This window comes from Erigeron canadensis, chromosome 6 (genome assembly GCF_010389155.1).
Source record: "Erigeron canadensis isolate Cc75 chromosome 6, C_canadensis_v1, whole genome shotgun sequence".
Lineage (NCBI taxonomy): Eukaryota > Viridiplantae > Streptophyta > Magnoliopsida > Asterales > Asteraceae > Erigeron > Erigeron canadensis.
In genome coordinates, this window is record NC_057766.1 from 38,840,441 (window position 1) to 38,855,229 (window position 14,789).

The following is a 14,789-nucleotide window of genomic DNA, read 5'->3' on the forward strand; positions in this document are numbered from 1 at the left end:
AAAATGTCGTTTCTTTCAAAATTACGCTCAAGTACCTGTTTGTAACCTGAAACACTAACAAATACCATAAACGTATCAAATGTGTACTAAAACGACTCGAAAACCATGCTAAATCAACTAAATACATTGTGGGAAATTGGTATAAACTACGACACATCAGTAACAAAGTACAACTATCCTTGTATATTATTTGGGGTAATTAACTTTACATGGCTACATAGCTTAATAATGTATATAAAGAAATCATGATGATCGGAGATAAAAGTTGAGGATGAAAGTAGGTTATTTAAATTTCCATAATTGCATGAGAGACTTTTAAGGACTTTTTAATTTTACATATTTGTTAATTAAAATACAAAAATATCCTTTTATATAAAAAGTTCTCATGGTTCTTGATAAATACTTTCATTTTATCTTTACTATATACATATGTGTTTGTCTCTGTTAGTGTCATTAAGGAAGCAATGCTAGAATTTGGTGGTGTCATGGGGATTATAAGTTTGTTAGTGTCATTATGCTTTGCCGATGACATTTTGTTGTTTTGTTATGGGTGGGTTATTTGTAGTACACGTGAAAAAAAAATACAAAAAGTACACTCTTTCTTCCTCCTTATCCGGCGAGATTGCCGCCACCAACCACCACCTTCTTCTCCGGTGACCGCCACACAACCTTCTTCTTCCTTATTCTCCGGTGAGACAACCACCCCCGGCGACATCTCCGACGACTTTTCCGGCGAGAATTAGATTCGTTTTCGAGTGGATACGGTACAGGCGTTGCCCTCATCTATTCTAAACTGGTTGCCAAGAGATGGTGACGATTTGCTACGGTACGGGCGAAGCCCTTGCTACTGCCGTCGGCGCTGTGGTTGGGGTGGTCGGAGATGATGGTGGTGGCGGTGGTAGTCTCGCCGGAAAAGAAGGAGGTGGTGGCTGGCGGCGTGATGAGCGTCCATTTTGTGATAAAAACCCCTAAAGAAAGGTTTCATTTCTATGCTTAAATGAGTTATTATTCCGGAACTATTGATACTTAATGAATGATGTGATTATGCAGGTTCCCGGAAGATGCGAGAGAGGGTAAATGACATCAAGTGACTCAAGAAGGAAGCCTATGAAGTTACAAGACACAAAGAAGTGGTTCGGGAGCCAAACGAAGACACAAGTGCAAGACAACAGCCACTAGCGGCCGCTGGCTACCTAACCAGCGCCGCTGGTACTAATTAGCGTCCGCTCCCCAGCCTTTAAACATTTGCACATTTGCAGTTTTACCTTTAAACATTTGGTTTTGATGCTTTTTTTTGTTTTGCTATATATAATGGTATTTAATATGTAATAATTTAAATCATTGTATCGCTTTACGTTTACTTAACATTTAAAGTAAGACATTTTATTACATCACCGTCGTCATATTGTCATTATTTGCATTAACATAGTTATTTTGTGTGTGTTTTTTTTCTTTAATACATCTTACTATTCATATTGTTTTTATATGTTATTTTCTTTATTTTTGTATATAGTAACGATTACAAGTTATGTTTGTTGATGACTTTATCATGTTTATATCCAACAATTTATCGCCTGAAAACCATGTCCCGAAGCAACACGAGGGCAAATTTACTAGTTATGAGAGAATGGCTTCTAATGATGTAATATAAGTTATATAACGGTAGGATGGTGGAAAAGTTGTTTACAAACAAACTTGAAGAAATATATAAAAGCTATTTATTCAGTATTTTACAAATTAAAGTCCATGGGTTGAGTCCCCCTGCCCCACCCGGTAAAAACTCCACGAAACTCCACGAAAGCCAGTATTAATAACAATTTTAGTTAGTAAATATAACTAGATATGTGCAATGTATTTATTTAAGTCAAATTATTATCTCATTTAACCTTACAGTATTAAATGACGTTTAATAAACTAAAAATGTGGTATGGATCCTACCCATAGACCTTAACCATAACCCAATTACCCATCCCTATCACCCAACCTAATGGGGAAGAAACCATAGATGACAAGTCCGGGGAACAAGCCAAACCTTGTAGTGTGTACTCCTCCCGGACAAGCAGACGAAGATTGGACGAGTCCGGGGACTATACCATAGTGGACACTCTTAACATCATTCTCTAGAAAGGTGCGATAAGAGTGGTACACCTATGACTACTTTGCATTCACAAATATACATCTTTATGACCATCCATTTCATCCAATTTTCATCCATGAACCATTACGTGTCCCCCTTTTATATACGAATATGAAAATAAAAAGAAACCTAACAGAAAATTATAACATAATCCAGGTCATTATATCAAACATAATCAAAATGCAGCTTACAATTATAAAAGTAGATCCAAAACTGCCTAATTCTATGGAATATGGATACATTATTACTATTCTATCTAAAATTTAAAACCTACCTGGTCAAAAAGACAGAAAGAGAAGAAAGATGGACTAAAGCAAAGAGCAAGTATGAGTCTACTGGGTGTGATGCATTTGCTTGATATCCTCTCTTGAGAAGAAAAGAAAAAAACCTAAGGATTGCTTCAACATCAAATCAAAATGGATTCATGGATGAAATTATAGGCATGCAGGGAAACAAAATATTAACTTATGTAGCAATTTAATATTCTTACAGTCACTGACAGGATCGAGTATTAACTCGCGTACCAAAGATTTTTCAAACATCAAACTTCAGGATATTATTCATGGAAGTCGATATTCTGACAAATTCTATGAAATCTTTTTTCTATTTTCTATGAGATCTTCGCGCTCATACCAACCGTTCAAAACACAATTCAGTAGAGAAAAGACAAGATTGCCATTAGGGTTTCAGTAGAGAAAAGACAAGATTGCCATAAGGGTACATTCAAGTATTCAATACACGATATGAGGCTATAATAAAGTGTCGTACAAAAAGCCAAAGTAGCGTAAAAGTGAATTTAAAATGCTGACATTACAATACATAAACTTAACTTGATTAAGGACTAGTAATCAAGGTGACACCCATCCATTAAAAAAGTGGATTTAAGTAAGCATCAACAACTGGATCTGCTCGAGGGTTCAGATTATTCAAACGATTTCACTTGACCCTACAAGATCCTTGTTTATAACGGATCCGCTTTTCACTTCCTCTATGGTACCTATTAATGCAACAGAATGAGAGCCAAGTTATTACAACTCATCTACTTGTTAATAAATATGCTAAGAGTAAACTTAATATCTTTAACCAGTAAGATCAATCAAAATGGGTTGAAAGTTGCTCTCATAAATAAAAACTTAAATAGCATATTCTGTGGGTGAGACTATCATAGCATGCGGCCTACATCCAACGCATTAAGTCCTAAGTGAAGTACAAGTGATCACAGCTTAGTAGGATTGCATATTTGCATTTAACCAAACTAAACCGAACATTTCAAACATTGTGGTTGGGGAATCAAACGATGGACCTCAACCATAAAATTGTTGGTAGAAGCAGCACTCATCAGTTGCTGATGAATCTTGTCCAGGGTTCAGATTCCCGACCAAAACTTGACTTGCTACGCCAAGATCCACACGGGGGCGCTTGAGAACAGATCCACCTACCACTTCAGATTTGGTAATTCATTCATTAACCAACACAATAACACCATAAGAATAGGTAAATTCAATCTGTTGAACTATCAATATGTTGATTGCGGTTAAATTGTATCTAAAGAAATCAAATTAGTCAAAACGGGTTAAAATGACGCTGCGTGTTTGAGACCAATGTGGGACTATATCCAATGAATACAGTGCCAGTGCAAGCCAAGATTGCGTTTAAGTGAGTTAATATCAGATATTTTTGGTAGAAAATGGTGAAAACCAACTACTATAAGAATGGAGTTAATTGTTAGGAGAAGCGGCACTCACTGGTTGAATCTTCAGCAGGGCGCTTGGAAACGGATCCTACTTCCTCTTCATCATCACCGTCTATTAATAAACAAACAGAATAATACCATAAGAGAAGGTAGTTTCAACCAAATCACCTACGAACAGATTGACCAAAATTGATTTATGTACCCATTCAAACAGTCTAACAAGTTAAAAGGGTGCACCCGAGACGAATTTATAAAAGAATATACTTACTATTTAGACAGAAAAAGAACCCGATGCATGAACAAGTGAAAGTTCGGGAGACATCAAATAATAGATGGCATTTATGCTACTTACGAATAAGTGGATTTAAACTATACCACATACTTTAACCAGTCTAACAGGTCAAACGGGTTCAAAGTTGCTAGCACAAACAATCTTAGAATAACAAATCTCAATTTCATTGTCCTAAAGCTAATTTTACTATCAGGGTGTGAGAATATAAAAAACAAACGCTTAACATCCAATGCTTGTGCAAAATCCAAAGTAAAGTTCAAGTGATGATAACATAGTCAAGATATCTTTTGTTTTGATCATTTTATATGTGTTAAATTTTTAATTATTACCTAAAATTTTTTGTAATAATTACCAAAATAAATACAGAAAACATTTTTCACAGCTAAACATGTGCCTCCTATCCATTATTTATATTCTTTATTATATTTTCATTTTTTATGATTCATTTTTACCAAACACCTTTTTATTCTTTACTCTCGTCCACATGTGTAGATTGCAAGTCTTGTCAAAAGATGTTACTTTTAACTAATAGATCAAAGGATTTTCACAAAATCTGAGCATGTTCGTAGGTAGAGGTAACACTGTCTACTTCTCAACCTACTCATACACCGTCAAAATATTAAGACCTAAAATCCGTGAAATACGACATTGGGTGTTACATTTACATTTTTATGAGCATGTTCCTAACATTGTCACAGTGGTTCCAACTAAAATATGTTCGTTTGTTACACAGTGATTCCAAGTAAAAAAGAGCAACCTCAAACATCCAAAGTAAAAAAGAGCAACCTCAAACATGTCCAAATCTAAAACTAATTCCAAATGTAAACTTCTCATTCTAAACCTGTGATCTAACATCTGTATCCGTTTCAATCAAAAATGGATCACAAGACCAAATGTAATTCTGCCTCGTCTATAAATATTTCTTTTGCAGTTAACAAAACAATTACCCCCCCCCCCCAAAAAAAAAGAAAAAAGAAAAAAGACCAATAAAAAACAAATCTTTTCAATTATTATTATCTTTGAGAACAATAAAAAGCAAAATCTAGACTTGAGCTTACGGTCATTACTCTTACGGTTCATCATCTTCTTTCTCAATTAGTATTTTCTTGCATGCCTCATAACACATGAACGATATCCCAGCAGCTCGAACTATTTTAATACAGCTCGGCCCCAAACCTCGATAAAAAACCACCAATACCTTCCTTTTCCAAAATGCTTAAAAGAGCATGCAGCATGTTGTCATATACTCGCCCATTAACAGCTCCCGCCTACATATGCTTCCGAGCCACCTGATTGAAGATCTTGATGATGAAAATGGGGAGGAGGAAGTGAATGAAGATGAGGATGGGGATGTGATTGAAGATCTTGATGATGAAAATGGGGATGAAGAAGTGAATGAAGATCTTGATAATGAAGATGGGAATGAGGACAACATTGATTGGAACTTGATGCACCATAGTTATGACATACCATCTGAAGGGTGGAGAAGAACATATTTCAGGCTTCGCGGTGCAGAGGGTGTTGGTAACATGGTCTTCACATCACGTCTCATGCTAGGACATATCTAACACAGTAAACTCAAAGGGAGGTAGAGTCATATGAAGTAGAGGCCCATTGATGCAAGTTTAAAACATTTTTGTTTCTTTTTGACAGATTGTCTGTAAGAAGTTTCTGGTCATCAAATACATGTTCAGATATGTTGATTCTTGCTGTCAACTTGAATCGCTTTGATACATTTTGTTTGTTAGAGAGAATTCCTGGATTGTTAATGAACTTCTTTTGTTATTTGATCGTTTAGTTGTGAATGAACATCAATCTGGGTTATGTTTATCAGTAATGGGTCAAAAGTCACCCAAAGGGGTCTATTTTATGCATATTGCCTGGTAATTATTTTAACCAAACGTTATATTACTATTTAGTAAGACTTATATATAAGATGATACTTATTCACAAAAGCGGTTATTGGCGGACATAAGAAGTTTGCAGGTCAACCCACTGGATCCTTACCTGGTTGGACCCGTACTAAAGAAATTACAACTTTCCCAACTGCCTAACCCGATCTTTTCTTGTCAAATCAATTTTCATGAAAAAGACACGCTATCTGTACCTGATGGCAACCGATTATCGTTAGAGAATCTTAATTACTGACCCAAGAATTCCAGGAAACAGACTGCACGATTCGATCCATGACCCTGCATTAACCAAAAATATTACAATCATTTCCTACAGTAAATTACAAAAGAGTACCCACTGAGAAGACTAACCATTTAACTCTTGACATCAATATTATTTCCTTAACCAAACCCAGACTATTTTGACCCTTCACACAAACCGTCTAACACGTCAATTAGGCCACATCTAAATAAAAGTAACCTTCCAACATAGCACATAGCCCATTGTTCATTTTTATCAAACCAAAAGAATATACAAACAGGTGAAAAAGCTAACGACCAACCTCTAGGACATGTGAAAATGCCTCTGACACCGGATTGAAAACTAAACTGGCTAGCACCACCCTGTAAAAAATAGGTTGCTGGGTATTATTTATAGGGAGAAAAACAACAACAGATAATCATACACAAAAGAATTGATCACAATGTCAGACCTTGACCACTTTAACAAAACCAGACACCAACAAGCTTGATTTTCCAGTAGCAAAACTCATTCTCGTCACAAAAACGAATAAGGCACTCTTATTTCAGTGAAAGTCGAGTGACATGATATATTCAGTATCCCCGGCGAATGTCCACATTAAATGCCCCGCCTGCGCATCAGCTAATTCAATCAATATAACATAAGTGGAGTTCAATTTTCTAAAAAAGAAACTCGGGTGTACTATCTTTTAGTTTGAGATGAACTACAAATCTTTGCAGGTCTTCCTAATTGATGTGGAACGAAGTGAAGTGAAGACAGATCCCAGACGCCCTATTTATTGGACAAATGTTACACCACACCCCATATGACCAGATTGTTATGAGACTCATTACCATGTAGTGCAGTAATCACAAGCTCCGTAGTCCAGTAGGCACGGTCTAATAAAGCCAAAACCATTCTAACCAACAAACTTATGTTCATATTCGAAAGTGAAGCGATCCGAGCCCACCAGCCGCCACAGAAGCCTTAAAGAGGGGGAAAATTATATTAAGAGACTGTCCAAAACAGATATGGAAAGAGACCTCTTGATGTGCGTTTTATTTCTTATCTTTAAATTTATGTTGTACAAATAACTATCTAACCTAAACAAACTTAACGAGCAGAAAACCCGGTCAATGTAATAAAGCCTAGTGGTAAGTTACAGGATCGTTCTCAGAGACGTGTTGCGTTACCTAATCTAGTAGTACGTGTAATTCTAGTTTGTTTGGGGGTTTGTCACTAACTCCTAATAAACTAATACTTTTAACAGTAAATAAAAATCTAACCACGCGTTTTGCAGCGAGAGGCTAATCTGAAAGTAGTTTGGAAAAAGCAAATAACCGTAATTAAGATAAATACTTGTTTGGCATCTCCGATCTCATGGTACGGCCAAATACTATCCTACTGGTTTGTTAGCCTGTTGGAAACTTAATCACGGTTCAGATTATCGTTAGATTCACTTTACCTAGTTAGTAGTGCTGTCGCTAGACTCACACTACCCTTTAAAACAAATTCTCGCTAGATTCATTGTTTTAAGCATTATGACCTAAAGTTTGTGTTACTAATTCATCTTTTAATTACCTGACTCTTAAGCCATGACCAGATATAATTCCCTCCGGTGACCACAGTGTTCGTTTCCAAGTCAAAGGATCGCGTCTGGCATTGTTAAGCTTCATGTTCAATTCATCCTAGTTACTATGGTTCTGGATCCCTCGGTTACAAGTGAATCACTTTTTACTTCTAGTTATAGACCGACTAGTCGTTTTCTGTCCTAGCATATTAGCCCTAGTGTATGATCATAGATAACCATCAGAATTAAACTAATATGTTCAGATATAAAACCAATAGCAACATGAATTACTAATAAACATGGATCTGCGATAAACAGTAAAGCACATTCCAACAGAATCTAAACAAACACAGTAAAACAATAAGCGTCTACATGATCACATTGATCCAAACAAGTATTCAGCCTACTAGCCTAGCATTATTAAAAGAATAACAAAGTCTGAAAAGATAAAAGACATAGTTCAATAACAAAGAGTAAATAAAGATGAAAGATTTAGAGCAAGAGTGAAGATCGGAAGGTGTTTAGATGCTCCAAAACCTTCTTGGAATCTGCAATTTCGATCTAGGGTTATTCTTGGGCGGCTAGGGCTGCTGAATCGGCTCTCTCTTAGGGTTGAGGGTTAGTTCGACTTAAATAGTGGTAAAAGTCGGTTTCTGATCTGGGCCGACCAGCGGCGCTGGTCCTGGGCTTTCCATGGGCTAGCGGCGCTAGTTGTTCGGGGAGCGGCGCTGGTGAGTGCCAGCGGCGCTGGCTAAGTGGCGAGCAACGCTAGTGAGTGGCCAGCGGCGCTGGTGGCTGCTGAACTTGTTCTTGCGTCTTCGTTTGGCTCCCAAATCACTTCCTTGTGTCTTGTAACTTCATAGGCTTCCTTCTTGAGTCACTTGATGTCATTTACCCTCTCTCGCATCTTCTGAGAACCTGCATAAACACATAATTCATTAAGTACCAATGGTTCCGGAATAATAACTCATGTAAGCATAGAATTGAAGCCTTTCCTTAGGGGTTTTTATCACAAAATGGACACTCATCACCTCTCTTTCCTTCTAGACAACCGGTTCTACACTGTATTAATCACTGTGTGCCAACTCTTAATTCTGTTCATATCTTCACCAATGGGTATCCCTAAATAAACAAATGGGATCTCCTCTGTGGACACTTTGATGGCACTTGCCACTACCTGTAATTCACCAGCCAGCGGCATCCCCTATACTGAAAACTTGAAAAGTTTCGATTTAGATGGGTTCCACCTAAATTCCAAAATCAGATTAAAAAAGAAAAACTCAACACATGAGCAACAGATATAACATTATTAGTAGACTAGTTCCCTAAGAGACCAGGACATCATCTGCATACATCAAATGGAATATGACTGGCCCATTGTTAAGGGAGCCAAGATGACTCCCTTAGAAAAGAGAACTCCAAGGACTTTAATTGCCAGAACAAAGATAAAGGGGAATTACGGTCACCTTGACGAACACCTCAGTAAAATTGAAACTCGTAGGTTGGGGACCCATTAACTAATACTACCATTTATCCAAACCCGACAACAATATGGAAAACCCATGCGAACCATAACTGAATCCACAAAAGCCAAGCTTATGGAGTCGAGAACTTTTTTCATAGTCAATCTTTAGCAAAAAAGCATTTGCCTTAGAGCTCTTAACCCACGAAACAAGCTCATTTACCACTAAAGGGTCATCCAGAATAACACGCTTTGCTAGAAAAGCAAATTGAGAATCTGAAATAGTGGAACCAATTATCTGTTTTAGACAGTTAGCTGGCCCTTTTGAAATCACTTTCGAGATGCACCCCAGAAGGCTAATGGGGCAAAAGTCATTTAAGCTTGACGGTGCTCCATTCTTGGGAACGAGGGTAATAAATGATGATGAGCAGCCCCTGCAGATTTCGCCCTTCACATAAAACTGATCCAAAATATCACGAAAATCCTGTTCAAAGAAGGCCCAATATCTCTGAAAGAAGAAGAAATTAAATCCATCCAGGCCTGGTGTCGGCTCCCCACTACATTCCCATACTGCAGAAATAATTTCATCCTTAAAAAATAGAGTGACAATTTATTGTCCTTGATCCACCGATAAACATTTAAGGCCAACACATTGAAAAGAAGGTCGTTCCTTGACAGATTCAGAGTACCGAGCAGCAAAGAATCTTTTGACCTCCCATTTGATAATGGCAGTCTTAACAACCCAGTCACCATCCATATCAAGACCATGAAAGTATTGCGAATTTTCATCACCCAAAACAGCCCATCTGATTCTACACTTTTGAGGAAGGTCACAGTTATGCAAGTAGTTTAAAGCGTCAGATTCCGCTTTCATACATAATCTCACATCTATTTCATCATCCGTGCAATTTATATGACTTCATCAAAGAAAACCAATGTGTCATTCAAGTCTTAAAGACCAACATTACCCACACCCCTTTGAGTTTCCTGCCATCGTTTTATGTCCCCTTTGACATGTCTTAATTTTGCCATCAATTGTCCATCCACTGGGCCATCAGAACAAAAGACCCGAGTAGTGAATTCTAACCATCTCATCAAAGCCCAAAACACTAACCCAAGAGTTAAAAAACTAGAAGGGGATGGGACGAACCCAGATGAGTCGGAGCAAAAAAAAAAAGTCTATGATTAGGTCGATCACGGGGGTAACGCCCTATATGAGACTTCAGGCCACAGTTGCCAAACCTTGTTACAAACAAGGATCTGATCGATCCTACACAACAGTTTCACCTCTGACACAAGTGAACTTACGCCCATGCAAAGCAAATTCCAATAAATCCATATCAATAATGAACTTGTTTAAATTATTCTCGAAACTACCAAACTTTTGAGAGTCCCCAGGATCCATGCTCCCATCAGAAGACTCTTTGTTACGCATGTCATGAGATGCCCCACCTCCATCAATCGTTCCAACCGGTGGACAAAAGCTATTAACGCAACTGGGACACCAAAGATCATGGTCTTCAATGACCCAAATATTATAGGGCGAGTTACCCCCAGGTTGATCCGGGCGAATTAGGATGTGAGAATGCAAATTCGGGCTGCAGGAAAATCCTTATCTACCAAGGGCGCTTTCGAATTTAAAAGAGTTCAACCAAATATGTTGCCAACTTCAACAAACTGAGAAGACAACCAAAACTCGATAGGTGCCCCGGTGATTCTGAGTCATGCCACCCGGTCTTTTTGAACAAGTTGCCCGTTCCAAATAGAAATGCAATTTCTTTTGTTTTTAATCTCCTGCGAGAAGGAATCCAGAAAAAGATCAGTAACATTAGAGTCCCCGAATAGGATGAGGGCCATTAGCCCCTGATCTAGGCCAATAAGGCAATCAATAGATTTTGCACGGAAAACCACAGATTTACCTTTTCAATCTTTAAACATTGGCAACACAACATAAGGCAAAAGTCCGGATTTCTTAGATGGATATCACGTGGACCAAATAATTGGGGCCACCACATCCCTGTAAGATCGATGATTAACTGCCTTATGCGGATTAGAGTTGAAGATCTGCATATGCACACCATTGTCTGGCCTCTAATCAGCCACTCTAGACTTGCTTCCATCACGATCGTATTTGGCAATGTTTGCCAACAACTTAGCACCGTGTATCAATACCTGAATCAACTTTTTGAGCACTATAGAAGTGTTTCCTTCATTAACAAATCGAACAAAAGCAAAAGGCGTACCCCCCTTATGTTTCTTTCCTAGAGGGAAGACATCCGTAAGCTTTTCAAAGCCCCACACAACTTCATCAATCTCCGGTTTTGACACACCCTCTGGGATGTTAGTGCGTAAAAGCTCATAATATCCTGCCTAGAGTTTTGTCTACTCTTCCGATCCACCGTTTGTTGTTGTTGTTGATCCACAGTTTGTCTGCTCCTCCTCCTCCGATCAACTAGTCGAACCTTTTGTCCAATAAAAAACTTTCCTCTCTCGGGTCACTGTAAGGTCTCCGTCATGGGGCCTTCAAAAACTAATCGGAATCGGCAACAATGGCAAATTGTGGATCGAAGTAGGAGTAGAATCAGAAGATAGAATTGATAAGCATTTCTCAAACCTTAGCCAATTCAATACAACCAGCATTCTTGATGGTCCAATACCAAAAGTCACTCTCATCACAGGAGCAAATGAGATCCTCTTGTATTCGGTCAAAGAAAGATCAATATGATAGATGCAGTGTGCCCTGTGAGTGTCCTCATTGAACACCCCGACTGCACAAGCACGAATTCAATCAAATACATTTGATTAACAAGATTCATGTATCATCTTTATAACAGAACATCACGTTTTACTAATTTTTAGCTCACAAGATTGCCACTTCATTACTACTAATTACAAAGGTTACCAATTAATAATCATGCAAAACTAAAGAGCTTATATATATGTATAAATTTTTAAAAGATTATTTCTACAGATTTTGTAATCAACTCATCATATTGATTCAGATTAAGCAGTCAAAAACACACAAAAGCCTGTTTAACACTAAGACACAAAAACATCAAATTCCATTGGTGAATAAATATAAAAAACATAAAATAAAACAAGACATATATCAAATAAGCAGTGAAAAATTAATAGAAACAAATAAAGGAAGGACCTTTTTCGCTAATTACATATGAATCGATGATTCCCAGATAAAGGAAGGACCTTTAATGAATTCGATCAGAAGGGATTGATTCAATAAATGTGGAAGTAGGAAGGAAACTTTCTAAATGATCAATTAATTGGTCAGAGTAGAACCGGGAGTGGTAAGATTGAAGTGAAAGTCAAAAGTCAAACTTTGTGTTTTTTTAAGAGCATGGAATATGGGGATGGGATTTGGCATCTTCGTTGTCACCACAATGTTTTTGAGTTTACGGCTTAGGGTTTAATGTTCATTGCCCCACTCTAGGGTTTATAGTTTGGGGTATGGGTTCGCAATGAGGATTGGCATGGCTAATGTGGTGTCCGGGACGTCGTAAACCCCACCTGGTTTTCGGGTTTAAGGCTTAGGGGCTTTGGATTTACGGCTTAGGGCATAGATTTAAGGAATTAAGTTGTGAAGCTTAGTGTGTAGGGTTTGGAACTTGGGCTTAAGGTTTCAGATTTCGGCTTTGTGACTCCAGACTTACGTTTTGCATTTGTCTTACGATATTGACTCACACCGAGATCACAAATTTAATTAAACAATAACTGTACATAAGGCATTGAATAGCACATCAACTCAAATCAGAACATAATCCACTTTCATTTCATAGAGTACCATGCGAAGGTACATAAATACATAAACCAAGTTTGCAGTTCACAAAAAAAAAAAAAAAAAAAAAGAAGAAGTTATTTAATAGTAATGAAACCTAACTAATAACAAAATGGTAAAACCTTAAACCACTAAAAGAGTGGATTTAAATAAAGAAGCAGCTCATGAATCTGCTCCAAGGTTTAGATGTCGACCACAACTTCACTTGACTCGCCAAGATCTTTGTTTAGAACATATCCTTCTTTCATGTTGGCCACAGTACCTATTGATTGACAAACACAATAATACCAAAAGATACGTTACTATCAACATTTTTACTCATGAATAAGTTGATTTCAATTAAATGATATTTGTAACCTGTATAATTGGTCAAACGGATTGGAAGTTACTATCACAAACAATTGACCTTATCTAACAATATATAAATGGCAATATGTAAAAGGCTATCTATACCGTCAACACCCAACATGTATATGAAATTGAAGGTACTAAGATCACATTTAACCAAATTAATTGAAAGATGGAGCCAATACTTTAATTGTCACTCACTAGCAGCTGCTGATGGATCTATCACAAGTTCATTTGACTCACCAAGGTTCACACAGGCACGTTTGAGAACAGATCCTCCTTCCACCTCACCTTTCGCACCCACTAAATAACCAACAGAATAATACCCAAAAGACATCAGCTTGCTTACTTATTAGTTTATTAGAGTTGCATATGATTAGTCGATTAGGCTGGCCTGGGTTCGAGACTCGTGCAGTCAATGGCCAATGTGAAGGTTTAATTAGACCAAATTAATCCATTTCCTCAAGATTATTTTGGTAATAAAATAATGAACCCAGCGGTCCCAGCCAAGCACTAGAAGAGCAAGTAGAATCAGCCATTAGCAGATGCAGAGCACTCACCAGTTGCAGATCGATCTGCTGCAGGGCGCTTAAGAACGGATCCTCCCTCCACTTCAGCTTGAATAACAAACACAATACTACCCAATGATAAGCCCAGGTACCTATGGATAGATTGATTAGATGTAGTCATTATCTTCACCTAGTCAAACAGGTTGTAATGCACCTTCGTAAACAGATTAGAAGGAGAGAATAGAGTTTAAACTGAATATGAATTTGCCCAAAGGTTTAAGCCAATCAAACCCATGTGGTTCATACCAATACATGCACAAATTTCATAGTGAAGTAAAAGTGATGATACCTATATTTCTAGATATCTTGATTGAAGATCAAACGGTGACATGTATAACACTTAAAGCATGGATTTAATTCTTACCAGAAGCAACGTTAATTGCTGATGAATCTGCTCCAGGGTTCAAATTTTCAACCACAATTTCACTTGACTCACCAACATCCTTGTTTGGGACAGACCCTCCTTTCTCTTCAGCTTCTGTTCGCACTACCATCACCACTAGTCTTTGATCAACGTTACATCAGAATGAAAAGTCTATCTTTAATCACTTTTCAACAACTAACCTTGTACACTGACCTACCATTTTTAGATTTTTTTTTTATATTGTTGTTGACTGTAAAAAAAATTATAAATAAAGACAAACTGAACACGTCTCATAATTCCAACATATGCTAGTAAAAATAACACATTCTCTATAGTATGTATCGATCTTAGCAAGATTGTATATCACTACCATAAATACCGAACACATATAATCACAGAAAATAGATGAAATCATGAAATAACTGGTA

At 37.5% G+C, this 14,789-nt stretch overlaps 1 long non-coding RNA gene across 1 annotated transcript; it reads right to left on the bottom strand.

Annotated features, from left to right (window-relative positions):
* Positions 1-8,719: 8,719 nt before the first annotated feature.
* LOC122605368 lies at positions 8,720-12,570 on the bottom strand. Its single transcript, XR_006324603.1, has 3 exons — positions 12,442-12,570; positions 11,207-12,055; positions 8,720-11,081 (listed from the first exon to the last, which is right to left on the bottom strand). It is a non-coding gene; the product is annotated as an uncharacterized LOC122605368 (long non-coding RNA).
* Between the last annotated feature and the right edge of the window lie 2,219 nt (positions 12,571-14,789).